This window comes from Ambystoma mexicanum, chromosome 12, assembly GCF_040938575.1.
Source record: "Ambystoma mexicanum isolate Mex_15411 chromosome 12, UKY_AmexF1_1, whole genome shotgun sequence".
Lineage (NCBI taxonomy): Eukaryota > Metazoa > Chordata > Amphibia > Caudata > Ambystomatidae > Ambystoma > Ambystoma mexicanum.
The window spans coordinates 190,544,958-190,572,903 of record NC_090936.1 but is presented as its reverse complement, the minus strand read 5'-3'; the positions used below and the strand labels follow the sequence as shown (position 1 = coordinate 190,572,903).

Sequence of the window (27,946 nt, the reverse complement as noted above, 5' to 3'; positions counted from 1 at the left end):
AAGCCCACATAGCCCGACATCACTGCCGGACATCAACCTGCAGGCAACACTCTCACGACTGGACCAGATAGAGTGCCAGCAGGCGGACACCCACACAATGGCTGGGGAACAACTGACAGAGATGCGTGAAATATGCAACTGCATGCAGGGGTGCAGCCGCCGCATGGCACACGCTCTGGGTTATGCAACAGCTGCTATGGTCACACTTGGCCCGAGGGTCTGTGAGCACACATACACCACATCTGCTTCAGCAGAAGCCGTAACACAGGCCATGCAGTTAATACTGCAATACATCCGTGCTCAGGGTTTTGAGCCCTCAATCTCCAAAACACCCACTGAGGAGTTACAGGAAAGCAAGCTCAGGCGACGTTCCATGCACCACCTCACCACAAGGCTCCAGGAACCATACCCCAAGCCCAAATGCACACGAAAGTGAGGCACAAAGTAATGTTGCTGATGCATACTATTGGGGTGGGTGAAACACAAAGGGTGTTGTTGGGGTGGGTGATGGGATGTTCAATACATGTATATTTTGATTGACACTTTACAATATAAATACTTATACTTGTAACCTTGATCAGACATTAATCATTGTGTGCATGCCTTTATTGTGTGCATTTAACAGTGAAGGATGCATTGATAGGGATAGAGGTAGGCAGCATCAGAAAAAGTTTTCAATTAGCTCCTGGCGAGCATTCCCGACCCAGCCTGGCCTCTGCACGCACAGTGTCCTCATGTGTGCCACCCGGAGGCACAGCATCATCATCATTAGGGGGGGGGAATTTCCACACCTGGGGACAGGGGTATGTTATGCCGGATGCATATATCGTGCAACACGGCGCATGCTAGCACGATATTGCCCACTTTGTCTGGCTTGTACATCAGAGCTCCCCCTGTACGATGTAGACATCGGAAGTGTGCTTTCCACAGGCCAAATGTGCGCTCAATTGCCACCCTGGTTCGAATATTGGCACGATAGTATGCCACCTCCTGTGGTGTCTGGGGATTCCACAGGGGAGTCATCAACCATTGGATCTGCGGATAGACAGAGTCACCTGCAAGGGATACAGCCATGGGAGCATGTAATTAGGTACTGTGGATGGGTGCATAATTCCAGCAGTGACACAATGGCCACGGTAACAGGACAGGTCACATTTGGTAGCACACTACACCTATTTGCATACAGGCCACTGGATGTGGAGTGTACTTTTTCTGTTAATTTCAATGAATGTTGCTTTCATGAGGTGCAGACACTACGAAATAGTGTTTCTAGTCCCAACACAGCAATATGGGGAAGAGACAAGAGATGTAAAAAAAACAATACCAAATGACAGTACATATGCAATCGTGGTCCTACTAGGCCATGTGGCATTTGGTCGTACAAGTGATGTAAAGAGACGTGCAGGAGATAGGGGAGGGGACACAATGTATGGGCAGGTGCTGTTGTGGGGCCGAGAGTGAAGTGCTGAGGGGTTCCAGGGTGGAAGGGCACGGGCTAGGTTCTTGGCTGGAGTGGACCCCAGGGTGGAGTGCACATCCACCGGGTAGGGTGCCCGCTAGTTCGGTGGGGGGAAGGGTTGGGAGGATGGTGATGTTAAGTAGGCAGGTGCCTGGTACCCTGAGAGTGGCATGAAGGTCCAGGCCACAGGTGTCTGCGGCAGAGGAGTGATTGGCAAGGAAGGGATAGTGGTAAGGAGGTAGGGATGGCCAAAGTTTGGCGAAGTCACCGGAAGTTAAGGAGGTCCTGCTCAAGTCTGATAGTGGCAGTGGGGCATTCCAGTGAAAGCCCCCATCTACATAGGGGGCGAGGGTCAAACATACCTAATGATGCTCACACCCCACATACGTAGCAGCCATGGCTAAGGGCACACAGGAATGATCTGGGTCACATGTCATTTCATTTCCTGCTGAGGGGTCCCCCTGTTTCATTTCAACTGGCACACATCTCATGTATGGTTCACATTGCTGTGACATGGGCCCACAGCTTGCACATGTCCTTCTGTTCGCACAACGTGTGTTTGTAAGTCGGCATCCCATGCTGACGCACAGTGTGCCATGCAGTTCATTGATTCACTTGTGTGATGATGTGATGGTGATCCTGCTGACTGTGACGTTTGTTACTGGTACAGCGGTGTGCTGTGGCATGTTGGATGTACATCTCCCAGAGGGGCATGTACCCCTGTGTACATTTGGTTTCTGCTTGTCTATGCACCCACCTGTGCCCAATTGCAGGCCATGCTTTCTGTGTGTTTGGCACTGTGGCATTGTGGTACCTGTGGTCCTGTGTGTCTGTGGCCTGTTTGGGTTGCCCAGTTGGGCCATTCATTGCTGCTTGATGTGTGAAGTCACATGGCGCTGGACAGCAGCCTCTCTTGGCGGGGAAGGGGGTTGAGGGTCTGGTATTTGTGGAGGACTTCCCGGACCAATCATTGCAATTGTGGCTAGCCCCCTCCCAATCCAGCTGTTTCAGTGTTCACATGACCTTTACTCACCCACTGTCCAAGTACGTTGTCCTCTGTGCCCCTCCATGTACTTTGGAAGCATGCTGTTTCGCAGGACCATGGCATCATCGGTTGAGCCTGGGAACCAGACACAGCAGTGGGTGGTCATGAGGTCTGTATCACAGGTGACCTGGACGTTCAGTGAATGGTACTGCTTCCAGTTCCTGTAGACTTCCTCCTGGGCATGGGGTGCAACCAGCTCAAAATGCATGCAATCTAGGGCAGCTACCTCACTGGGCATGCCTGACATGGCATGGAACCTTGCCTTAGTGGCATTCTCCTGTGCTAGGGTGGTTTGGAGTGCAATGTGTTGTTCCACATGCAGCAGGAGTGCATCCAGCACCTCCACCAAAACTTTGGAGAATGTTGGCTGTGCTAATCCGTGCAGCTGATTTACAGTATGCTGGAATGTGCCCGTTGCTAGGAAATACAGAACCGACATTACCTTCACCAGAGGTGGTATGACTGTGCAGATGCCAATCCTGCTCTCAATGTCTCCCTGGATAATGCGGAGGACATATGCTATGCTCTCCACGTCGAGGCGGTACAGGGTTAGGATTTGCATGCCACTGAGGGTCCATGGCTTGACCCGTTCACGGGGTATGGGTGCATGCCTTGCATGGCGCCTCATTCTCTTCCCCTGATTCCTCATCCTCATCCTCCTATCCAGTGCCTTTTGTGCCCGCTGTTGGTCCTCCATCCCCTGCAGCGCTATGGTGGCATGGAGCAGCTGCAGGTCAATGCTGACTGCAGTCAGTGGCAGAAATGTGGTGTTTGGAAGTGTGTCAGTTGAAGGTGGGGCCTTTTCAACTTCTCCATGCTGCATTGGGTGCACCGGGATGCATTGGGTGCGCTTGTGGCCTCGTTCCCCACACCTGGATGCATTTTCTGCAATTTACCGCCTGCTTTCAGGTGGAGGTTTCACTGCCTAGCGTTTGACTGTGTTACCGCCATTTTGTTTGCGGTATTTCTGGAAGGGTAAAGCTTGTGATGTGGTGGTGTTGCCATTGTGGCGGTATTACCATCATGGCTTAGGGAGTCAGCCAGTGCACATCGGTGACGGATTCACTGGTGCCTTTATTAACGGATATCTGTTTACCGGCGGCGGTGTTTCAGCATATGGTGGTCTGCCTCATGCATAGGTTGCTGGTCCGGTGAAAGTGCTGGTGTCTGTTGTCACTTCCACTTTTTTACCGGACCGGCAAGCTTGGAATGAGGCCCATTATTTGGAATTCCTCAAAAGTAAGTTCTGATACTAGAAAGGGAGGCATGGGGATGATGCTTAGATTACTTAATGGTAATCCTCATTACTTTTTTATTAGTGTTTTGGTTTGCATTTGAACCTTTTCACTATACAAAAGATGAAACACAATTATATCACATTACATAGGTGTAAAAATATATAAAGGAAAAGACATTTTTAAAAGGAAAGTTCACAAGTAGAGTTAAAACATGTCGCATTGCAGTGTAACATTCAGCATTTTAAACACGTCTAGAATGATCCAATGTAGATGAAGCACTTTTCTTCTCAGGAGGATAGCTCAGGGGCAACGTTGTCACCTTGGAAACAAGACGACACGAAACAACACAGGTTCAATCCCCAGGTACACACTTAGAAACCTCTGGTTATTAAGCGCGTTATAAATAACCTATCATATCATACTGTTGACCCGCATTAGATCTGCCCAGAGAGTCTGGTCGCCTACCGTGGTATTAAAGTTTTGGTGAAAAGTAGAGTGGCGGTACTTTAGATGGGTCGTTGCTTCACAGAACAAGACTAGATGCTTAATGGTCTCTTTGTGTGTGGCATTCTTACACAATCTACACGTTCTGTTCCTTTATCGTTAACCTCGGTCCCATGATTCCCAAGCTAGGCAGTAGGTTTAGTTTGAACCTTATATATATTGCTCTAGCTTTAACATATGGAAACAAAAATATATATTTTGGATGAGTCCTTCTCCTCCTCGGGAAGCAGCCATACTCCTTGTATAGGGAATATATCCTCATTACTTCTAGTCTTATTCTTCGTCACTGCAGTATTTCTGACCCGCCTCTCCCTCCATGCATGGGATGTTAGGGGTCATGGTCTTCAGTTGGAAATGATGAAGAGGGAAAATCCGAAACTGCCTTCCGTCCTGAAAGATCCCCTAACGGGAAGAAGCACCAACGACAACATGCTCGTCGAACCCATGAGCACACACCAATCCCCAATTCTCCCACCATGGACAACTACTCTGAAAGGTACCCTGCCAGCAGACTATACAACACAACAGTAACACAAACTCAACCTATAGTGGACGAGGAGAGACAAGACAGAGCTGGAGACGATTACATGGACAGATCGACTAAATGTACAGCCTCAAGTCGTTAGAGACATCACAGCGACATGGGCACGTTAGACAGGAAGCACCCATGCAATCCGCACATTCAGGACACTCACACACCCAATCTACATGAAGAACACACGCGTACAGCCCTATGAGTTAGAGGACCTTGCCATATACATATTGTCAGCACGTTTATTATTTTGCTACTTAAGCTTGCTACAAGCAGCGCCGAAACTCAAGAAGCAAGAAGAGCTTGTGCAAATGCTTGCAGATGCTTACATGCAACTAACCCTATGGCGTGACAGGAGCACTCAAGGAATCTGGCACCTGGCAGCCATGATGCATTAACCTATGTACAGTATGGGTAACACTTATTAGAAGACTAGGGCTTAGGAAATACAGTAGGCCATGATTGTCACAGAGGAATCTACTCAAGGCTCACAAGATGCTGTTCAAGCAGAACAGCCACAGTAGGAGTGACAGCGCTGCCAAGGCCACAATGTTGCGAATAAAATTCCACACGCAGAGCCAAGGTGACACCGGCTGCAGCAAGGAATATTCCCTGCAAAATACACCTTAATTCGAATCAATCGAGCTTGCAAGAGTGGTCTCCAAACACGTGACCCGGCCAAGCTTATACTGGGCCAGGACGCGGAGGCTGGGAAGAAGCAACCGTCCCATGACCAGACAGCGGGTTGCAACAAACTCGCAACTCTCCGGCTACCTCGTACCATGGGAATGGAATGCTCTCATGACATTAGTCTTCTACACACTATTAGAAACGATGACACATAGTTGCACCTTGCTGACACATAGTATACATGTATTCCAAATAGGCGTGTCGCGGGCTGGGAACAGAGTTTGTCCCAGGCTTGGGGGCCACTGACCAATCACAGGGCTTACCAAATGTAAAGTTTTCACAGTAGCAATTTTGGGGTGACGATCCAAGCACACCACCTGACACAGCTGCATCCACTAATATCACCTCTGTATAGGTTCCTATGTTTGTTTGTTTGTTTATTATTTATAATGCGCATCATACCCAGGGGTGACAGGGCGCAGCAGTTACACATATATGTGTTACGCTCACCTGGTTCCACGGGGGCGCCACCCAGCAGTTGGGGTTCAGATGTCCCTCCTTGCGATGCCCAGATGCGACCAGCGGAAGAGTTCTGCCTGGAATACAGGTAAGCTATGTTCAGGACTGAGCAACCGGGGTAAACAGCCTCCCACCTCCCTGTAGGTCTGCGACCCTTCTGGACTTCTCCTCACCTTGTATTAGATGTTGGCGGGTTCTCCGTCCTACTGTCTTGGCAGGGGCGCGCTGTGCTTGGTGGGCAATGGCGATCGAGTTGCTTCACTGATGCCGGCCCGTCTTGAGTCTTTCAGGTCTTTCAGGTAGGTCTGATTGCTGTGAATATTGCTGTTCTTGCATGCCTTTTAAACAATGTATTTTTCTTCCTAGGTACGCGGAAGTCCAATATGTGGCAAGGTGGAATGTGTGTTTCACCGGTAAGTATGGGCGTTTATGGAGCGCCTTGATGCGGTGAGTAGGCGCTATGTGCTGCGCTTAAGATGCCTTGCCTTTGCTAACCTGTTATCGTTTCCTCTCCACAGGTCGCAGTACTCGGTCGGAGTATGGAATTTCCGTAGTGATGCTGATTGAGGAGCGGCCGGCGAGTTAAGCCTTTTGGCACAGTTGGTTAATTGTACAATGTCTAATGCCTTGTTCCTTCTCTTTTACAGGTCCGTCGATCCGAAGGAGTGCTGGTTCCAGGATGATGGTCGGGAGAGCTGCGGACCGCTGGCGATGAAGTTCAGGTAAGCTGCTGCCTTTTCTCACAATGTCTTCTCCTTTCCTTTGCAGGTGCTGTTCTTCCGAGGTTCGTGGCTGAAGCTGAACACGGTGAGCGTTACGTTGCAGAAATGCAAACTAACGCGAAGCGTGTCAATCTATTAGGGTGTGGTTTAAATAGCTTCAAGAAAGAAGTCCAGGTAAAATAGTCCCCATGGTACCACACCGAAAAACACTACACTGCAAGCCTGGTTTCAAGGAGCCAGGTTATGAGGGTGCCTCCACATGACTGGCATTAATGAAAAGTAGTTCCCAAGCACAAGTCCATATTCAAACATGAGCCTGGCGCCAAAGGCACCAGGACTGGCCCCAGGAAGGCCTAGGCTGCAATTTCTTGGGTTTAGTGGGGACTGGAATCAAGACTCTCCCTGGCCCATAGGTTGGCTAGGGGGTCTTCAGAGTGTGGGTCATGACAATATGCAAAGCTTAGTTACTACACAGGAGATATAGAATTTACATACAAGTAATACTTACAGGAGGTATATACAGGTGGTGTCTATTTACAGGAGTGGGTTATAGTTATATACCAATTAAATATACAAGTAATTATATATACAGATAGTGCAGACATCTTGCAGGCATAGTATACAAGTAATGCAGACATCTTGCAGAGGCAATATATACAGAATTAAGGGTATTTGTAGCGGTGTGAAGGCGGGAGTGGGTCTAGGTGTGCAGACCGTGGATATGCCAGTTATGTTAACCACAGGGTAGCAGATCGGGAGAGGCAGAGGAGGTTACTCCATAGAGCAGGAGCAATCATAGTATGGAGTCCTAGATGCAAAGTTACGCAGAGTTGATTTTACTAGTTATTAGATTTCACCCACAGAATGATGTTGGATCTAAAGCTTTGGTAGGATTGGTCAACTCTCAGAATAGGGGGCAGGGAGTTCCACAGTTTGGCTGCTTTCACGGGGAAGCTGTTACCTCCGATAGTAGAGTGTTTGAAGTTGGGTATGGAGAAGCGATCTCTATTGGCTGATCTTAGTGGTCTCAAGGATGTCTGTTTATGGAATTTCTCCGCCAAGTAGATGGGGGCTGCATTATTGAGGGATTTGTGGGTGAGCGACAGTGTTTTTTAAAGGATTTTGTCCTTTGTTGGGAGCCAGTTGTTCTGGCGGCTGATCTCGGAAATGTGGTCTCTTCTAGAAATGCCTAATGCCGCTCTGAGGGCTTTGTTTTGTAATGTTTGGATTCTTTTGATAGTAGCTTTAGTCGATCCTAAATAAAGGACATTACAATAGTCCAGGCGAGACAGGATGAGGGCTCTGGCCAGGGTGGTGCAGCTACTATCAGAGAGAAACGGCTTGCCTGTGCGAATGCGTTTGCACGTGGAATCTGTAGAGGACGCTAGGGAGTTGACCTGCTTGGCAAATGAGAGGTTTGAATCAAGGTAGACGCCTAGTGTTTTTACCTCGTGTTCTACTTTAATACTGTTGCCATCAATTATGAATGCGGAATAGTCAGATCCTAGTTTTTTTAGGTTAGCGGGGGTGCCCAAGATGATAAGTTTGGTTTTATTATCATTCAGGCATAGACCATGCGTGGCCATCCATGCCTGGATGATGATGTATACTCTGTTCACCAAGGCCAAATCCTTTTCATAATCCCCTGAAAGTGGGAGGAGGATCTGGGTATCATCTGCATAGTTAGTTTAGGTGATACCAAGATGATCCAAATCATTGAAAAGGGGCTTAGTAAAAATTTTGTAGAGTGTGGGCGAGATGCAAGACCCCTGAGGCACACCACAGGTGATAGGTATAGGGTCAGCAGCTGCTAGCGGTGTGAAAACCATCATTGTTCTATCATTTAGGAAGAATCTAATCCAGGAAATAGCGTTATCAGAGAAATGTGCTGCTTTGTCGAGGTGGTTGCATAGGATAATGTGGTTGATCAGGTCGAACGCAGCGATAGGTCCAGGAGAAGGAGAAGGGCTGATTTGCCACTATCTCTAAGCTCGTCCACTTGGGTCTTGAGATCAATGAGGGCTGTCTCCATTCCATGTTGGGGACAGAAACCAGATTGTCTCGCACCTAGTAGGTGGTGTAACTCCAGGTGCTTTTGGATTTGTATATAAGCTACCTTGTCCAAGATTGTTAGTAGGAAAGGCACTGTAGCAATTGGTCTATAGTTGGTAGGTGTGGATGGGTCAAGAGTGGGCTTTTTTAAGAGTGGGAGAACCCAGGATTGTTTTAGGTTAGCGGGGATGATACCAGTAGAGAAGGACGCGTTGATAAGTTTGATTATGAAGGGTGATAGGTCTCGGGCCGCATCCTTGATGAACTGTGCAGGGCAGAGATCACCCTGACAATCGGAGGGTTTAAGGGACAGAATAATTCTTTCCACTTCAGGAGTAGCGACTCTGGTGAAATTGAATCGGGTAGATTTGTCATTGTTGGTGTTCCCAGTTGTTTTGGATGGAGGAGGGTCATATAGGGAGGCTCTGTTACAGGAAATTTTATTTTGTAGGGCGGTGATTTTGTTGGCTAAGGCTTGTTGGATGTCTGAGCACCATTTTTTATCTTTAGTACAGGTGTCGAGTGGTGCAATGGGTGTCTCTATTTATTTCAGAATGGTGAATAGTTCCTTCATATTAGACTTTGCTTGCGATGTGCACGTGTCATCAGATATTCGTTTTGATCGACATATTTCTTTTTTACAGAGGGAGGAAAGTTTGGTGAGTTTGAGTTTGTTGGCCTCTGATGGAAGTTTTTTCCAGGCAGCCTCAGTTTCTTTTCCTATACTGGAACTACCACTCAGTGTCCTATCCCTAGTGGTGTTAGGTTTTGGGGAGGGAGCCAACGGGTGACGCAGAATGTGACATCACATGTCATGAAAACTGGCCTGCGAGCCAGATTGCGGTGAGATGTACCTGGACTTTCCTCCATGCATATGACCCCTGTGTGTTTTGTTGGCTGTAATAAAAACCACAATAACCTTTTTCTACATGTGTGGACTTCGACTTCTTTGGGACAAGGGAAGGAGTTAGGGCCTTCCGTGAGCTGGGTGTCTGAGAGGGTATGGGAAAAGGAGTTACTATTTCTTATGTGGAGGGCTGGAACAATTTAATTGGAAAAGGGTTCCTATCATTGGAGGCTGGCCCCAAAAGTAAGTACGGTGACGAAGAAGTATGGGACTAGGAGTAAAGAAGATTACTGGTCAGTAATTTAGGCATAAGTCTACTGGATTCCTTCCCATTAACCTCACTCCACTCCCCCTCATCCCAGTACCTACTTGTGAGGCCTGCCTTCCTTGATGGGAACCTTTCTTCCAATCCAAATGTGGCGAATTCTGGGTTTTACTCCTCAACTGACCCATTCCCTTCAGAAATGCAGATGGCCATCTACCCTGAAGTGCTGTTATGTACATTTTGTTGGTTTTACAGAATGGGGGTCAAGACATGTCTTGTGATATGATAACTGAAGTGCCTCAGTAGTTTCCCTTAGCCGATGGATTCAAACAATCAGGTGTATACCATTCGAGGGGGCCGGGATGTGACTGTCTGTGAGGATTCACAGATGGTCGTCTAGGGGCATCGAGGCACCCTGTGTGCGTGACCGGGGAGTTTCTCTGAAGAACATTTGCAGACCGGCTATGTGGGCTGACCCAAATACTTTCATCAGACATTATCAGCTGAATGCTGCCAGTCAGAAGGCCTGTGCCTTTGCTACCGGTGTTCTGGGTGTTGGTACATACTGAGGGAACTGGGTGATAGTTGTCTGTCAATAAAGGCGGTGATGGGGTGTGTTAAAGCATGAATTTGTGCTGTGTTTCAGAGGCCTTGCCAGCTAGCTATTTGGTAGTCCTCAAAAGTAAGTACTATGACGAGGAAGCGGGATGTTGCAGAAATGCCTAGGTTACTTACCTAAAGTTTTCATTACTCCTAGTCCTTGGGCCTCATTATGAGTCCAGCGGAAACCGTGCCAGAAAGAGTGGCAGGTAGCCGGCAGACCCGTAGTGATTTAGCAGCAGCTGACTTGCCGGAATAACCAGGGCATTACAGCCCCGGCGGTCCGGTAAATCAGGATACGGTAAAATGTTGATCTCCATTCCCGTGGAGCCACATAGTTCCATAGCACTCAACGGGAATGGGGACCACTGAAGCACCGGCACCGTTAATAACAGTGCTTGTCCTTCCATGAAAGTCTGCTGGCGGGTGCCGTTCTGCCCACCAGGGTCAGATCTGCCGGGCGGAATGGTACCCGCCAGCAGACTCATAGTTTGCCGGTCCGGAAACAATTGCACCGTTGTTTCCGCGCAGGCAAACTTGTAATGAGGCCCCTTCTCTTCCTCATAACAGTACTTGTGACCTGCCTTTCCCTTCCGGTATGGCATGGTAGGGTCCAGGATCCTCGGTGAGAAATGATTAAGTGAGGTGGAATGGTCAAGGGAGGTATTATGCCTCCCGAAGGGCGGGGCGGAACATTTGGATTGGAATTAAAGTTCCTGTCAAGAGAGGTGGGGCATCAAAACGAAGTATTGTGATGGGAAAGAGTAGGACTATGAGTAAAGAGAATTACCGGTAAGTAATGTAGGCATTTAGTACTTTTAGATGGATAGTGACTACAGATGGCATATAAAAGCTAAGATTGATGTACGGGTTCCATTCCAGCATTCTCCAAAAAAAGAGAAAGGGTGCACTTTTTCATTGTTAATTAGTCTCTGAAATAGTCACATTTGTGGGCACCCAGATACAACATTTTATATTATTGATCAACAGTTGTGTGCTGTATACTAATATAAATGAACAATTGTAAATAATCAAATTAATATTATAATTGAAATGTCTTTTCCTACACTCCTGCTACATGCAGGCTTACTAGCAAACACCCTATACCTCCGATTCTATCCAGCCGCTCTTATTTTAGTTTTGCTATTAAGTGATGCTGGAAGCACTGTCTAAAAGCCAAAACTATTATCATGGGAAGTGCATGAGGAGAGAGATGCGATTTGAGGAAGGGAATACAAACCGCGGGTGTTGTTTGACTATTTAGCCACCCATTCACCACCCATTGTCATGCTAGCCGCTATAGCCATTTCCACACACTACCTACCCCCCTGCCAAAAACACATCCCTCTGGGATCTCTCTGAGCTAGCTCTGTGCTTTCTGAGTAGCCATCTGAAAGTTAATGGCTTATTTGCAGATATTAACCACGTACTAGTTAAATGAAACTGTCTTAATCAAGCATGCCTTCAGTCAAATGATTTATAAACAGTTTGTGTGTCCTTGCATCTGCTACTTGCACTGAATTTATGTAAAGAAACAAGCATCGGCAAAGGCAACATATCGGTCTCTTTTTTAGGTATTAGATAGGCATTTTCCTGACACTGCCATAATATGCCTAGGTAGTTGCACCATTTGCCATCTGTTGCCATTTTATGGCCAAGTAATACCATTACCTGAAAAATGTGTATACCATTACTACGCAAAAGCCAAAACTGTTGGTTTTGCCAAGGCTTGTTACTCTTCCACTGCAGAGTAATGCCTGGGCCTAACAGGCGGGGGCGCAATATATTTGTTTTTGGACAGGTTTCAGCACTCTTTGACCACTTGGGTGGTAACTGGCAAAGTTTAAAAAAGCTGGTGTGGCATGAGGTAACTTGGCATCTACTGATAACACAGTTGCCAACTTAAATAGCAAGTTGGCCGATGCAACATTTGATGTCAACACAAGAGGCAGAATTTCAATTGAAATGTTATCGTCCTGGATGTATCGCTAAAACGCACAAAGAAAAAACAAATTTAAAGCAACTTATATCGGATCTCAAAGTCAAGAGTACTTACTACCCGTAGAGGTCGCGTGTGGAGAATAGAACACAGTGTAACAGTCTCAGCATCACTGGCCTTCAAAACATAACCAGGTTATATGTCATGCAGATTTGAGGTCTGCTTCTGAATCTGTCTAAAAGCACAATGTGCCACACGCCTTGCATGCAGGGCGAATGACAATATATATGCCAGGGTTCGAAATTGGCGGTGTCGAGGGGGGGGGGTGCTATTTAGCTCCTGCTTGTGGCCTAGATGAGCCTGGTTAGCTTGACATCAACAGCTACCAGGAGCTACCTTTGGCTCCCCAGGCCAAAGGATACCCCCGCACACACACCTATGTGAATTTAACTCATTAGGACACATCTATACAACATTTAAAGCATAAGGGGGTCATAAATTATGGACAAAGTGATATATTTGCACCTTTAGTGGAAGTGAGATTTGTGGAGTGCTATTTACAAGCTGCTGGTTCCCCAGTGGTAGCTCCTGTCACCAGGCTCGGACTGGCCTATTGGGCAATAGGGCAATCCCCAAACCCAAAATGTTAAATTCTAGTGTGTGATCGTTTTTTGGGTCAAAGAGGGCCACTTTTTCGGCCCATGTGGGCCAGTTTGATAAGTTACTTCACCATGCGGGTAGTCCTTTTGACCAGTGTTACTGAATAAATATATTTTTTAATTTGCATCACATTTTATAAAAATCCTCCCTTTGTGTACTACTCAAACAGTTGGTCACAAAAGTAATGAATTGCCATTGCCATTTGCAACTCTAGGCCACTTTTTAATTTGTGCTCGAGACAATTTTATGCCCCAGTCTGACCCTGCCTGTCACTGGTTAATGCTCGATACCCAGAAGCTGCTTTTAGCTACTACTTATCCAATCAGAATTTCGAGCCCTGAGGAATGCTGGAAAGTTCTACCTCTTGTGAAAAATGAGGAGTTTTTATAGCTCCTCGCTGAGCTAAAATTGCTTCTCTTCCCCAAATAATGTCTAACGCCAAGAAAATAACTCTATCTCTGTGTATTAAACTGGTTACATCAGTCCATGCACCTGCTCTAATACAGAGAACAGCGACGTTTTTGTAGAATTTGCCTCTTTTTCTACAGATGTATCCTCATAAATGTACATCTGCCCAAAGGGCCACTGATTTCATTAGGGACCTGAAACCTGTAATTCAATGTCTAGGCCAGTACAATAACTTATTGAACTGTGAGTCCGTTTTTTCTTCTGACCTGCAATTATGTACCTGGGGTATTTCTAAGGCAATGCAGACCGCAGTGATGTTTATACGGCCTTCTGTGCAGACAATGGGCCTCATTAGGACCCTGGCGGAGAGGGTTTTACGCCAGCGCAGTGCATGGCGTACCTCTCCGCCATACTACGAGTTCCCGTAGCGCCATGGCGGCCTTTTCCGGCTGGTTTTACCAGGCGGAGAAAACCATGGCGCTACGGGACCTCGTTGTTAATTACGCCACCGTATTTTACGGTGGCGTAATTAACTCCTTCCCCACTCCCATTATACCCTATGGGGCAAAAATGGGAATGGGGAAGGGTAAAATGGGGAATGGGGATTCACCGCTCCGCCAAGGTCGGAATGGGGCGGTGAATCCGCCAACCCCCATGGCGCTATCGGCGGCTTTCCGCCATGCTTCGCGGTGCATTTAGCACCGCGAAGTACGCCTGGGTCCTAATGAGGCCCCATGAGAGAAATATGTTACTCTGTGAAACCCACTCCTCCAGAGCGATGGGCGCTGGGCTAGGGCGTGGCGTCATCACAGGCAATGTATGTGCTTGTGGAAGTGTAAAAAATGCAAAGCACAAATAAGATTCTGTTTTATAGGATCACCTTGAAGCGTGAAAAACTCACACAATGAACCAACCTGACAGTGGGCCTCATTAGGACCCAGGCGTACTTCGCGGTGCTAAATGCACCGCGAAGCATGGCGGAAAGCCGCCGATAGCGCCATGGGGGTTGGCGGATTCACCGCCCCATTCCGACCTTGGCGGAGCGGTGAATCCCCATTCCCCATTTTACCCTTCCCCATTCCCATTTTTGCCCCATAGGGTATAATGGGAGTGGGGAAGGAGTTAATTACGCCACCGTAAAATACGGTGGCGTAATTAACAACGAGGTCCCGTAGCGCCATGGTTTTCTCCGCCTGGTAAAACCAGCCGGAAAAGGCCGCCATGGCGCTACGGGAACTCGTAGTATGGCGGAGAGGTACGCCATGCACTGCGCTGGCGTAAAACCCTCTCCGCCAGGGTCCTAATGAGGCCCAGTATGTTGACCAAAACCATTATGACTAGCTTTATTTTCCCAATTCTTAATGGAAACGTACAATTGTCAACAAGCAAAGTGATGTAAGCCTAACATATCTGCTTTAGCTTTACAACTCTGCTATTAGGACTAAAAGAAACGCGATCAAAGAAAATGCATGCCGTTTGGTTATTGTTTCACACAACATGCAGCTTAATGCGCCCCACCCATTTCTAATCACGCAACTCCAACCCAAAATCAAGGGGCATCCCACCGACCATGGTTGCTCCCCATTACCCACTCACTGCTGTGCCTGTAACTTGAGCTCTGCTCAAGCTTCAATGCATTCAACTGGAAAACAAAATAATTACGCACTATTTCATATAGCGCTACGAACCTTCGTCCATCTGAGCGCTGCACGGTGTGTGGTCCTCGTTTATCGACCTCGGAAGGATGAAAGACTGAACCTGCGTCGGCAGCCTCAGAGTCTGCATGGATATCAAAGTGAGCGCTCTGCTCGTTGTTCCATGTGACCAGCTAATGATAAACGAAACAGATGTCCCCTGATCTCTTAGGTTAGCCTGCAAGTGTTATGCACAATGCGAGAGTGGGGTGCAGTTTTGCATTGTGGCTCGAGGAGGGGCTTTTGGCTTCCCCAGATCTGGGGGCTGGGGAGACAATTTTTGGCGGATCCTGGATCGCGAAAAATCCAACCCCATTGCTGCACTGACCGCCTCTATGCTCAGTAGGAGGCCACATTGTTCAATTTGTGGCAGACAATCGATCACAAGTGTAAAAAGAAGCGATATGCTTTACACAAAAAATCAAAAGTGCGGGAACTGTGAAAACAGCCATGTTTAACAGAGCACATATGAATAGAGGGAGTCAGTTCCCAGCACTTCCTACTCATTGATCACTGACTAGAATCAAATTGGGCCCAACTCCTGCATACATTTGCCTTTTTGCATATATTATATTACATAGTCAATGGCAAGACTGAAACCAGCATTTAATATAACTCCAGGCGCATAGCCTGCATGCACGTGCCCCCCTGGGTGGGGTGGGGGTGAATTGGAGATCTGTGCTGGGACACCAGACTTCACCGTATTCCATCATTGTATGTGTGGGCTGGTATATTCAATTACTACACAGAATACACCTACTGTTTTCGTACAGCCTGTACCAAATGCACCATGCCTACTGAGAGACAGCCCGTGTTCTTTTTTTATTATCTACCATGACTTCTCCCAAAGTTAGCAGATAGAAAGTGCCACACAGCTCTCTTCTGAGCAGACTGCCCCCAGATAGAAAGGGACACAAAGCTCTCTTCTGAGCAGCCTGCCCCCAAATAGAAAGTGCCACACAGCTCTCTTCTCAGCAGACTGCCCCCAGATAGAAAGTGCCAAACAGCTCTCTTCTGAGCAGACTGCTCACAGATAGAAAGTGACACACAGCTCTCTTCTGAGCAGACTGCCCCAAGATAGAAAGTGCCACACAGCTCTCTTCTGAGCAGACTGCCCCCAGATAGAAAGTGACACAGAGCTCTCTTCTGAGCAGACTGTCCCAGATAGAAAGTGACACACAGCTCTCTTCTGAGCAGACTGCCGCCAGATAGAAAGTGACACACAGCTCTCTTCTCAGCAGACTGCCCCCAGATAGAAAGTGCCACACAGCTCTCTTCTGAGCAGACTGCTCACAGATAGAAAGTGCCACACAGCTCTCTTCTGAGCAGACTGCCCCAGATAGAAAGGGACACAAAGCTCTCTTCTGAGCAGACTGCCCCCAAATAGAAAGTGCCACACAGCTCTCTTCTGAGCAGACTGCCCCCAGATAGAAAGGGACACAAAGCTCTCTTCTGAGCAGACTGCCCCCAAATAGAAAGTGCCACACAGCTCTCTTCTGAGCAGACTGCCCCCAGATAGAAAGTGCCAAACAGCTCTCTTCTGAGCAGACTGCTCACAGATAGAAAGTGACACACAGCTCTCTTCTGAGCAGACTGCCCCCAGATAGAAAGGGACACAAAGCTCTCTTCTGAGCAGACTGCTCCCAAATAGAAAGTGCCACACAGCTCTCTTCTGAGCAGACTGCCCCCAGATAGAAAGTGCCAAACAGCTCTCTTCTGAGCAGACTGCTCACAGATAGAAAGTGACACACAGCTCTCTTCTGAGCAGACTGCCCCCAGATAGAAAGGGACACAAAGCTCTCTTCTGAGCAGACTGCTCCCAAATAGAAAGTGCCACACAGCTCTCTTCTGAGCAGACTGCCCCCAGATAGAAAGTGCCAAACAGCTCTCTTCTGAGCAGACTGCTCACAGATAGAAAGTGACACACAGCTCTCTTCTGAGCAGACTGCCCCAAGATAGAAAGTGCCAAACAGCTCTCTTCTGAGCAGACTGCCCCCAGATAGAAAGTGACACAGAGCTCTCTTCTGAGCAGACTGCCCCCAGATAGAAAGTGACACAGAGCTCTCTTCTGAGCAGACTGCCCCAGATAGAAAGTGACACTATACAGCTCTCTTCTGAGCAGACTGCCGCCAGATAGAAAGTGACACACAGCTCTCTTCTGAGCAGACTGCCCCCAGATAGAAAGTGCCACACAGCTCTCTTCTGAGCAGACTGCTCACAGATAGAAAGTGCCACACAGCTCTCTTCTGAGCAGACTGCTCCATGATAGCCCAGTTAAGTGGCCGAGTAGCATTTCCGAATGCCTTTATTTGTTTCTTGGGCTAGACAAGAAACACCTGTTGATATCACGTACAGCCACACTGGTCCTCAGAGAAAAATACTTTTCTTATTTTGTTCACAACATAGACCGGATTTCCACCCAGGACTTTTGACATAGGGCCTGATTCGTAGAATGTTTTCCTATGGGTTTGTGCCATTATAAAACACTTCCATGACTCAGGCCCATGGAGTCTCAACTGGAAAGGAGATTTCGTTGTCTATTGCATTGTTAAAACGTTTAAATGAATTGAATTTCATAAACATTTCTTTATAGTTGGAACAAATTTAAGAAATTCAAGTATGGAATTTTGTTCTTTCATGAATTCTGTTTTATTCCTTGTTTTTTTAATTTTTTATTCTTCGTTCATTTCTTTGTTTTATATACATCTTTATTTGCTAAGGATTTATGAGTTAAATTCTCAGATGTAAAATGTATAAAAAGTCCTTTTATGTGACTAACTGCATAATAAACAAAAAAATATAGGTTTCTTGCGTATGCAGTTGACCTCGAGGCAGGACCACAGGCATGTATCTGTCTTTTACCACAGATTCTGCTACCTCAAAGCCTCCTGTGGAAGTGCCTTGGATATACCGCTTGTACTATTTGCCATATAGGCTGCAAATGGGCGTATATATTTCCGCAGATTGGTAAATGGAAGATCTCTTCCCCTCAACTGAAGTAAAAGATCAAATAGTAAAAGGTTGCAGTCCCTATGTTATAAAGAACACACTCCTCCCAAATACATGTAAAATGGCCGTGCATGACTTGCATTCAAAGTGACATGACACAACAGTTTAATTTCTGGAGGTAATTTGAAGCCCCCATGTCCGTTTTATATTGCCTCCAGAAGTTGGCATTTCTGTCTTAACAGTGTAATTTCAGGGTTGTGCCAATTATGGATTAGGCCATGCCAGTTTCTACATCGCCTGTAGAAAACAATGTACTTGTTCTTAACTGGAGAAATGCTGGGATATGGCATGACCTTCCTGGGGACAATGTGAAACTGACATAGCCATTTTCTGGGCGCAATTTTGAAACCATCATGAGAATATGCTAAACAGGATCAACAAAGTTGGAAAATGCATGGACCTTTTCTGGGGGCAAAATGACAGTTGGATGGGGAATGTTCTGGGGGCAATGAGAACATGCCATGGGACAATGTACTGGTGGGATCAGCCCTACAGATAATATGCCAATCTGCCACTTCTGCTTGGATGATATTGTTGAAGCTAGAGTGACCATTTTCCATGGGCACTGGGAAAGTTGCATGTTGATTGTCTGGAGATAACGTGAAACTAGTACGGGCACAATGTAAAATGTAACACGCCAATGTCCTTAACTGGGACAACACAGTAATTCTCATTGCTTCTAGAAAATTGCCATGCCAGTATCATTGAATATTGGCATGACAATTTTCTGGAAGCAATGTGAATTTGTTGTGGTTATTTCCTGTGTTGATGTGGCAACTAGCGTGGGGATGTCCTCAGACTTTAATGTTGCATTGCTGAAATTACCATAGTCATTTTCTGAAGCCACAGTTGACTCTGGCATGGTCATTTTCTGGGGGTGGAGGATGTTTAAACTAGCATGGCAATGCACTTTGCTGTGACACTAATTGTATGACACTATTGAGACTTGCATGGCCATTTGCTGAGGACAACTTTGAAACGAGCACAACATTACGCTTAAATCGGGCACAACTAGGATGATGCAGCTAAAACGGGCATAGTGATATTCGATTCAAGATTGCAATGGAATGTCTATTGGTAATGTAAAAATGTGCAGGCCAATGTTTAAACTGTCAGGCTGACACAACACATTTAAGAGTATCTTGGCCTATTTGAGCTGCAATCATTTCAGGTTAGCAAAGTAAGCACCCCACTAGTGACAGCACCCTCAAACCATTGAACATCAACATGATGTTCTCAAGAGCAACCCATATGATTTTAGAAACTCTCAGATTTACTTTGGAAATAAACTGGCATGTGCCGGCAGCACTTAGGCATATACCAGCTATTATTTATTATTATTATTATTATTTTATTTGTATTTGTTACAAAATGGAACTTTACAAAATTTTTGTTTTGTTATATCCGCAAGTCCTCAGGGGCCTATGCCCAGGATTTTCAATGTTTCTTGGATGATCTTTACCAAGGCGATTTGCCACGTTGTTCGATCCCCTCCAATCAGTCTTAGCCACCATTGGTCCGCATCAAAGTGTTCGTTTGCGAGTAGGTGGTCGAGGTAAGCAGATTTTATCGCTTGGTTTTTTGGGCAGACCATTAGTATGTGGCGAATTGTTTCCTTTTCGGCGCCGCAGAATCGGCACTTGCTTGTTTCAGAGATACCTCGAATGTGGCGAATCTCGTTTGTTTCGATTAAGTTTAGTCTTATCCTGAGTAGGTAGTTTCTGGAAGCTCTGTTTGGGAATTTTTTAATGTACCTCTGGAGTTCGTTTAGTTTGCACTGGTTGTGAGGCAGACAACTTAAAAGTTTATTTGCTGTAGCATCTGCTATGGTGATTGACCAGTCCAGATTTTTGAGTATTTCGGTCACTCTGGCCGGGTTTGAGGACAGGTCGGCTTCTGTACAAGCTACTGAATCCAGTGATGCAAAATTTTCCATTTTCCATTTTGTCAACATTTTCACTGTGTCCATTTTCATTTCCCCGCCAATCATTGTGTAGATGTTTTGTTTGTCTTGGGCGTTGCACTTGCGGTAGAGCAGGACCGAGTTGATATTTACCGTGCCTGCTAAAGAGAGGAGGCTCAATTCTCGTCGAATCGCCGGCATTGAAGTTGAATTTGGCAAACACAACACCTTTCTCCAAAAATGCCCTTCAAGCTTTGTCCAGAGTTTTTTGGGAATTTGGGGCATTGCTTCAGCTCGGTATGTAATTGATGGTACTACTTTTTTCTTGTAGAATTCAATTACCGGGATTGTTGAACATTTTCCGAATTTGAGATCTATAGCTTTGCCTTGTGCTGCTAGTTTTCTGATTTTTATTTTTAGGCTTTCTTGCATTGCACTTTGTGCGGGAACTGTCAAGGGTCACTCCCAGGTACTTGAACTCTTTTGTTCTTTCAATTTCTGTATCTTCTAGATACCATTTGAATTTGTCCGATCTTTTCGATGCTGATTCTAGAATTAGTATTTTTGTTTTTTCTTTGTTGATTTGTAGATTATTTTTCGCTGTGTAGTGTAGCAGGTTTGTCAATTGTCTCTGTAGACCTATTTGGGTCTGGTCGAACAGGGCGAGGTCGTCGGCGTACATAAGGCGGCTGATTTGTACCTCGGCCAGTTTTGGCGGAAAGGTTTTTGTAAGATCTTCTGTTGCACTGAAGTCGCCCATGTATGCAAGAAATAACTCCGGAGCAAGAGGACAACCTTGTTTGACCACCCTGCTTGTGGGGATTTTTGCTGAGACTTGACCTTGCGGGGTTAATCGTACTCTGAGGGTGGTGTTTGTATACAAGGCCTTCAGTGGTAGAAGGATCTCCTTTGGACATTTCCATCCTTCAAGTTTTGACCAAAGTCGTGACCTATCTACCAGGTCAAAGGCCTGGGAAAGGTCAACGAAGGCCACAAAAGTTTTTGGTTTTCCTTCAAGGACCTTGCTTTTTAATATGTTGATGACCAAGATGTTCGCCGCTGTGCCAATGTTTTTTTTGAAGCCAGTTTGGAATCGATCGTGGCATGGTGCAAGTTTAGTCCAAGTTTGCAGCCTTTTCAGCAGTAAGGCTCCGAAGACCTTTCCAATACAGTCTAGAAGGGCGATTGGCCGAAAATTTGTAGAGTCACACACATCCCCCTTTTTATAAATCGGGACGATGGTTGCCTTGGTCCAGGATGGTGGAATGGATTTAGATTTTGCGCATTTCATGAAGATCTTTTTTAGTAGTTTTGACCACTCTGCCGGATTTCGTTTAAGGTCCATATTGGAAATCCCATCTGGGCCAAACGCTCGTGAGGTTTTTAGTTTTTTTTAGAGTCTCGAAGATTTCTTCTTGGTCATCGAAACATAACCAGCTCGAGGGGTCGTTTTCTCTAGGCCCAACGTCCTCTTTGGCTGCAGATTCAAAGAGCGTTGAAAAGTGATCGATCCATTTCTGCTCCCCCATTGAGTTGATAATCAATTTTTTTTTTTGATGATGACGTGGTTTTTATGAGGGACCAAAATTCTCTTGCTTTGTTGCCGCAAATCGCCTTCAGTACTTTTTCCGAATCTTGTTGGTAGAGGTTTGAGCAATGGTTTTTAACCCAATTTCTGTAGTTTCTCGAGGCTTCTGCTAGTTTTGACCCCTGGTCGCTGGACTGTGTGTGCTTCAGTTGCCTCTTGATTTTTCGAAATTTGCGTCTTTTATGGGCTAACTAGGCATCATAGGTATGCTTGTGTTTGGTGTCGGTAATTTGAGCTGTCTTTTTTGTGGAAAAAGCCACGAGCAGAGGCACATAGTCAGGTACTGGATTTTCCTCCGACATACCCCCTTCGGAGTATCTTTGTGTGAGCTTCCTTACTGCCGATGTTGAAAGTTTTAGCCTATTTCCCTGGTTATTTACTTCAATGCCAAATGGTTCGTCGCAGGTTCTGCAGAAGTTGGTTGACCACGTTGTTATTAGTTGGTTGTGGTCACTGTTTATTGTCTTACGCACCTTAAAGGTTGTTACGGTGTCCAAAAAGGGACGGGAGACGTAGGTATAGTCGATTGTTGCTCGCAACGCTCCCTGTTCCCAGGTCGGCAAGCGGTCTTTATCTGAGAAGACCATGTCCAGGTTTAACATTTGCCGTGAGGTAATCAGTTTGCACCAAAGTTTTCCTTTTTGAGTTGCTTTTGTTGAATTGGAGTTTTTCTCCTCTGTTGAGCTGGGGTTTTTGAGAGCGATGTTGAGGTCTCCACAGATTATGAAGGACGAGACTTGGCGATTTGACTGAATTTCGTCGATTATTTCTTCCATCATATGAGCGAAGTTTTTTGCATCTAATAGTGCCGGATTCCAGTAGGTGTTCAAGATCGCTATTTCTGTGCTTGACGTCCTTTCGCAGCCTTCAAGATCGATGAGTACTGCCAGTATGGATTGGTTTGACAGCAAGGTTTCTTTCATTCTTAAACCTACACCATTTCTGCATGCCATGAGTAATCCAGATGATGGTCGGCCTAAGAGGCCTTTTTTTGCAGGTGCCAGGACTATGTCGTAGCCGTCCAGGATGGGTTTGTCGATGAGCCATGTTTCTTGAAGACAAATCATGTCGAATGATACCAGATCAGCATCGTTTCGAGTCGTCAAGTGGGTGTGTCTCCGAGTGTTCCAGGAACAAAGTTTTAGAACTGTGGGAATTTGTGGGCTGGCAAGGTGTCGTTGTCGGCGCTCTGCCAACCTTCGAGTTGCTATTTGTCCAATTTTTTTGCGAGTGCTTTTGGCAGCCAGGACCAGATTCCCTGCGGGTTTTCATTTAGTTTTTGAGTTTCTGATTGTTTCGTAAGAGTTGAATTGCTTGTTTGTAGCGCCTTAGGCGCACCTTTTTTTAAGGGTTCATTATTCGCTGAATTCCGTTTGTTATTTTGAGGGTTTAGGACTCTGTTTATCCCGCTTCTTGGGTTCCTTTCAGTTCTTCTTCCAGGGTCTGCCTGCTCCTGGCATAGTTTCTCAGTGACCGGATGGTCCTTTATCTTGTTACTCGCAGTGCCTTTGCTTTTCGGCGTCCTGGGGTCATTTTCCTGAGTTTCTCTCTGCTCTTTAGGTTTCATCGAGTTTTCAAACACCTTAAGGCCAAGTTTAGCTAAGTCCTCTGCTTTGTTGATTATTAGCATCTGTATTTTCTTTGAAGGAATGTGCAAGTTGGTTTTTGCTCTATGGTTAGAGTGATAAGGTTCACTAGTTTCAGGTCTTCTGATTTAATCTGGCGAAGTGCTGGAATGAATCCAAAGAGGGTTAGGACTCCTTTTCTGTTGAGAATAATTTAATTCCGATTTTCTGACCGTTGCTCTATTTTTAGAGTCCAGACGGATATTTTAGTGGGGTAGCGTCGATCATGGTATTTTTCAGTTTTTGATTTATAGTGGGGTCTCGCTGTCAACTCATTTTCTTGAGATCGGTGATCCTTTGAGCTCCTTTTATTTGGTTCACGTCATGAATCGTCTCTGCTTGATTTTCTGTCTCTTTCTCTGTATTTATGTAGGTTCTCCAGTTTTGGGGTTTCTTAATGAAAAGATGGAGGCTCAGATCTTGAGGTAAATGATACTTTTCTTTGACTAGTTTTGTTTTGGTTTGGTCTTGAAGTGCTCTGAAGATTATTTCTTCGTTCTTCCATTGTATAAAATGGGGGGCTCTTTTGTTGGTGCAGTGGGCTGTTCCTATTTTCCCTTTTCTCAACTTGGTCATTTCCAGTTTGCAAACTACTTGTCAGGTCCTTTTCTAGATGTTCGCTGATATTCATTAATTGGTCGTCCGCCAGAAAGTCTTCTACTGTTTTTGGCGAGTGTTTAGCTCTTATGTCATTTGTGATCTTAAAAACGAGAGGAGGGCCCTGAAGAGTGGGAGGGCTACGCTTTAAGGATTGGATCTTCTTTGCCTTCTGGAGTGTGGGCCCTGGTTCCAGTGTATCTGTTTTCCCTGACAATGTTCCATGTTGTAGGCAGAAGATCGGGCAAGCCTGGTCTTTGTCGTTTGATTCGATTTGATTTCCGTTTTGACTTGAAGATGGCTCTTTTTCAATGTGTTCGATTCGATGTTTGGACGATCTGGATTATGTTTCTTCACTAATGTATATGATTTCACTTTGATCGTAGTTGACCGCGCCATTTTTGGTTGTAGTGCCCGAAAATACAAATTGAGAGGGTCCTTGTAGGGCATCAGTTTGTGTGTGTACACAGGAGCTCTTAGGCTTGGGTTCCATTACTGACATTTTGTTCGCTTTCGAGCTTGCATAGGCGAGTTTAGACGAGTCCTGGCTTGTTTTTGTGCTATTTTCTTTCGCGGTAATGAAGCCTTCGATGAAAATTAGCTTTGTGTGGAGCATAGCAATTAACGTGGTGTGGTCTTTTAGTGTCTCGTTTAAGGACTTGTAGAGTTTCCCAAATGGCGATAGGCCTATCGTTATGGCCGACATTATTGTCGTTGGGTCTGGGGTTTTTTTTGTAGGGGTTTCTTTCTGCGCACCCAGTGGGTCTGATTGGTTTCTATTGGGAGCCTCATAGTTGGAGTCTTGGGTAGCCCTCGGCTCCTGGTGATGGTTCGATGTTCGGGCTTCGCGTGAGAAGTGTGGAAGAGAAGACCTTCTCACCGAACTTTGTCCGCCATAGAGCAGCCATTCTTCATCTGCAGATATTCTCGGGTGTTGGGATCTTGAGGGTTTAGGTTTCAGGAAGACTTCCGGATGGTCCGGCGTGGATGTTATTTGGCTGCCTTGCCTGCCAGTCTCCCGGCTTTCATCCGCTTTCTTGGGTTCGATGTTGCAGGGCTGGACTGCCTCTACGTCTCCTAAGTCTTTAGTTGGTGAAGATTCAGAGGGTTGATTTGTGGTTTGAGGCCCCAATGGTGAGGGCGGTTCGGCCAACCCCGTTGCTGTGTTTGGTTCGGCTTGTGCAGGCTCGGCTGCGAGGTTTATAGGTAAGTTGTCTTTTGTAGTGTTTGGAGCCCTGCTGGCTTTGAATATTGGGGCAGTCTTTCTTGTCTTTACTGCTGGTTGCAGGTCCTTCAGAGCCTCGAGTATTTCATTGTCTGTTAGTTCCATGAGGACCTCATGTTTTCTTTTGCCCTGTCTGGCAAACAGTTCCTTTAAGGAGTTGCATATCATGGTTTTCGGGATGGTGTCCGCTGGTACTCTTTTCTGAGTCTTCTTAGTTTGGCCAAGTCTTTTTGGGTTCTTTTGTCCTGGTTTTTTTTGCAATTTTTTGTGTTGGTCGGTTCGCCCTTTGGGATTTGGGCGCCGTTTTTTTTCTTTGTCTGAGGGCTTATTTTAGGATCATTCTTCAGCATTCTCGGGGGGGACAGTTGTTTCTCCGGCTTTCGTTTTATTTTCTTCAGGCTGTTCTGCAGTTCCACTAGTCTCCTCCGGGGGAGCTAGCAAATCCGCGCTGAGTTCAGACTCGCTCAGGTGTGAGCCGTCCACTGGTTCCGTGGATGGAAGGGGTGGTGAGCCAGAGGCTCCGGCAGACTTGAGGCTGCCCGCGTGTATCAGGGCGCGAGTCTCCATGGCCAAGACTGCTAAAGCCGCCACGCCCTTTCGTCCTGGCGGGTCCTCCGCCCTTGAAGTCAAAGACTGCTCCCCAGCCTGGCTCGCGGCATGGGACGGCAATCCTGCTCGTCTGCTTTGAATCCTCTGTTCCAGGCAGAAGTCAACGGTAAGAGCCAGTTCTGGTAGAGCGCAGCCGTTTGCTTGTTTTGCAGCTTTTGCCTGCCTCGCTGCCGCCGCTTCCTGACCGAGCCTGTGCTCCCGTGGAGGCAGTACCGTCGCGGTCGGTCCTCCGGCTGGCCGGTCGGGGCAGTCTGTGTTACAGGGCACGGGCTGGTTGCTCAAAGCGAGTTCCTCGTGCGCGTCATTTGCGGCAGAGTTTTCCTTGTTTTCATAGAGGAGTTTTGCAGGAGCTTCCGTCTCGTTGTTCTTTCTTTTACTTGAAGCTTTTTGTATGTTTGGAGCTTCAATCAGTGGAAAAAGAGAGTCCGCCCCAGGTTGATCACTCCTCTTTGGGGATTTCTGGCTGGTTGTTGCCGCTTTTTTTGGCCGCTGCCTGACAAGATGGCATTTGTGGGTAGCAGAGCTTGTGGTCTCAAATTGACCGGGTGTTTTGCGGAAAACAGATGGGTAGCGGGCGGTTGGAGTTGCCGCGAACTTCTGAGGTGCATTGTTTCTTCATCCAGTGTCTCGCTGGAGGTGTTGGGGCTTTGCTGGTGCCGGGGATCAGGGGCGGTTGCCATCCCTCTGCCGGTCCTGTCAGGGACTGCAGAGACTGCAACTGACTCTGCTCGGACTCCGCGACCGCTCCGGGGTGTAGCTGGGTAATTGTATCTACCCAGGTAGTAGAGGGCAAAAACAGACTCGGAGAGCAGGAGCAGGAGAAAGAGTCCGACTTGCAGAGACTGCAACTGACTCTGCTCGGACTCCGCGACCGCTCTGCGGTGTAGCTGGGTAATTGTATCCACCCAGGTAGTATAGGGCAAAAACAGACTCGGAGAGCAGGAGCAGGAGAAGGAGTCCGACCTGCAGAGACTGCAACTGACTCTGCTCGGACTCCGCGACTGCTCCGCGGTGTAGCTGGGTAATTGTATCCACCCAGGTAGTAGATGGCAAAAACAGACTCGGAGAGCAGGAGCAGGAGGTATTATGATTGCCTTTTATTTTCTGTAAATTATCATATCATTTTATTTACAAGCACAAACCTTGGTAAAGCCAACAGATTTGGCTTTTGTGTAGGCATGCTATTCACATTTGTCAAGAAATGGTATTCATTGGCCATACAATGGCAACAGATGGCAGATGGTGCCGCTACCTAGCCCTATTATGGCAGTGTTGGGAACATGCCTATCTAATACCTAAACAAGAGACCAATATGTTGCCTTTGTCGATGCTTGTTCCTTTAAATACATTCAGTGCAAGGAGCAGATGCCAGGACACACAAACAGTTTATGGAACCATATCTCTTGGCACAACAATTAAAACTGGTGTAAATCTGCTTGTACATAATTTAGGGTGGGAGTATTTTCCAGTGTGGTGGTTGCACACTTCATCAGACAAGGCTTTAGTGATGTTTCACTAGTATTTGTCTATTGTGCATCCAGATTTTCAATAAGACCACTCTTTTCCGATAGACACATACATGATTTCCTGTCGCTGCGGAGCAACACTCATGTATATTATGGCAGCATCTGAAGCATTGGACTATCTCACGTGCTCTACTTTAGACATACCTGTGATTCCTATAGCTTATTATTGAACGTTTTTCCAATAATTGTGCTTTAAAATCGATCCCGAAGTCCCATTTCCTTTCATTGTTTTCTTAGTGGGAGAACACCTCCAATCCTTGGTGTTGGTCTGTCTCCTTTGCTTCACTTTATCCTGCTCAACTATCCATGCCCTGTCTGCTTTAAAGTTCACCAGCTGCAACTGGCAGTCTGGCATGTGACATCCAGCCACAGCAGCAACTCACTCATCCTCATGGAAAAAAGGTGATTTCTAATAGGCTTCAAAAGTAAAAACCAGCTCCACCATGCACAACATCCAATTTCACTTAGGTACCTCACAGTAATTCAAGCCGAACCCTTGTTGTCTATGATGTGTACCACTTTGTGTAAAGCATCCTTCTTGTTTATTCATGTCCACCTACAATTCTGTGGGCTGTATTACGAGTGCCGCGGTGCAGTAAAAATGGCGTTAATGCAGCAGTAATTCTGTTACCGCCGCATTACCTCACCGCCATACTACAAGTTTGTGGTGAAGTGGAGGATTCACCTCCAGCAAAAAAAAGGAGGTGAATCTGTGTAGAGATATCGCGAGAGCCGCAACTCTCGCGAGAT

At 46.5% G+C, this 27,946-nt stretch overlaps 1 protein-coding gene across 1 annotated transcript in view; it reads right to left on the bottom strand.

Moving 5' to 3' along the window:
• Positions 1–27,946, bottom strand: part of LDHB (lactate dehydrogenase B) — a 161,000-nt gene that overhangs the window by 83,297 nt on the left and 49,757 nt on the right. The gene's annotated exons all lie outside the window — the stretch shown is intronic.